Source organism: Macrobrachium rosenbergii, chromosome 7 (genome assembly GCF_040412425.1).
Source record: "Macrobrachium rosenbergii isolate ZJJX-2024 chromosome 7, ASM4041242v1, whole genome shotgun sequence".
Lineage (NCBI taxonomy): Eukaryota > Metazoa > Arthropoda > Malacostraca > Decapoda > Palaemonidae > Macrobrachium > Macrobrachium rosenbergii.
In genome coordinates this window covers 39,178,883-39,180,820 of record NC_089747.1, presented here as the reverse complement: position 1 = coordinate 39,180,820, position 1,938 = coordinate 39,178,883, and positions in this window count along the sequence as shown.

Below are 1,938 nucleotides of genomic sequence, written 5' to 3'. Positions count from 1 at the left end.
TCTCTCTCTCTCTTCAGTGTTGAGAGAATTTCCCTTCTCTCTCTCTCTCTCTCTCTCTCTCTCTCTCTCTCTCTCTCTCTCTCTCTCTCTTTTAAACATCCTAATATATCTTCATAATCTATAGGTTCATATCCATATATTCTATGGCAATAGCCCGTTCTCCTAACAATGGCTGGCTCTCTAGAAGAGAAAAGTTACACTTTCTATATCATCTATATATCTATATAACCTGTAATATTAATATTAGCAGCTTCATAAACCTCACAGAGGCCTCACTAGCAAGGCGTCGAGACCTCCAACACGTATGAGCATATATTCTCTCGTTTCCAGGATGGTGAGGCTCTCAATTTCTAATACCACTTTTCCTCTACCTACAAATCCATTATTAGTTCATCTCCCAACATTTCCATATTGTTAAATCAATCCACCAAGCTATTATCTTCCATTTTCTCCACATGACTGAACCATCTCCAAAGACTTTGGTTTATCCTACCAATGATCTTAACAGTTTTACTAATCGTGTACATATCTATGATGTTTTTCAAACCTTCTGTTCGTTTTATTGGTGAATTTAGGATGGTGGTAGTGTGATCACATGTATATATATATATATATATATATATATATATATATATATATATATATATATATATATATATATATATATAAAAACATACAATTATCATACGAGACATTTTGAAATTGCAGAAATGATGAACGATTAATTATTGGAAGAGAATTAAGAAAACCATCATTAATTTCGACCAATCAAATCCCTGGAAGTCGACTTCCATGGCAAAACGAGAGAGAGAGAGAGAGAGAGAGAGAGAGAGAGAGAGAGAGAGAGAGAGAGAGAGAGAGAGAGAGTCAAATAAAAAACTTTATTTCCATTACAATGGAGAGACAGAGAGAGAGAGAGAGAGAGAGAGAGAGAGAGAGAGAGAGAGAGAGAGAGAGAGAGAAGACTATAAAATCTTTAGGGAGAAGAAGGGAAAAAGAATTTTCAAAAGTGAGAGAAGAGAGAGAGAGAGAGAGAGAGAGAGAGAGAGAGAGAGAGAGAGAGAGAGAGAGAGAGAGAGGGGGCTTTGGTTTGCTTCAGGGGAAATGAATTTCAGATCTGATTTGCATAATTAAGTTTCGGTGGTAATTCGTATTTATTCTGAGAGTTAACTTGCAAATGTCTTCGTTTTTTTTTCCCTGCTGGACAATGACGTAAAATAAATTTACATACTGGAACCAAAAACTGTGAATTTTTTTTTCTGATTTTTTCTGATTAGCGGAGAAACGATATATATTTTTTTAAAATATGTAACAAAGTTATAGTTTATTTTCCATCTTGGAAAAACACACATGATTTTAAAGTTTTAATTTACATATTTTAATGAGTTCAAAAGGAATCTTTTAGTTTTCTGGAAAAGAAAACTATTTAGAGGGCTTTGTCTGTCCGTCCGCACTTTTTCTGTCCGCAATTTTTCTGTCCGCACTTTTTTCTGTCCGCATTTTTCTGTCCGCACTTTTACTGTCCGCAATTTTCTGTCCGCAATTTTTCTGTGCGCAGTTTTTCTGTCCACACTTTTTCTGTCCGCAATTTTTCTGTCCGCAATTTTCTCTCCGCCCTCAGATATTAAAACCCTCTAGCCTCAGTAGTTTTGATTTTATTTAAGGTTCAAGTTTGCCATAATCGTGCGTCGCTATAGGTGCCAACAACACAGGCCACCACCGGGCCGTGGCTGAAAGTTTCATGGGCCGTGGGTGAGAGATTACATACAGAATTATGGGCTGTACTTTTTTTTTTTTTTTGGGGGAGAGATTTAGATACCAAAATCAGGTTGTATTTCAGAGACAGTATCAATAATTGAACTCAGTTGATTTTTCTGTAAATATTTTTAGATATATATTTATTTTTACATCCACATTCGCCTCTCAAAAATTGGAATA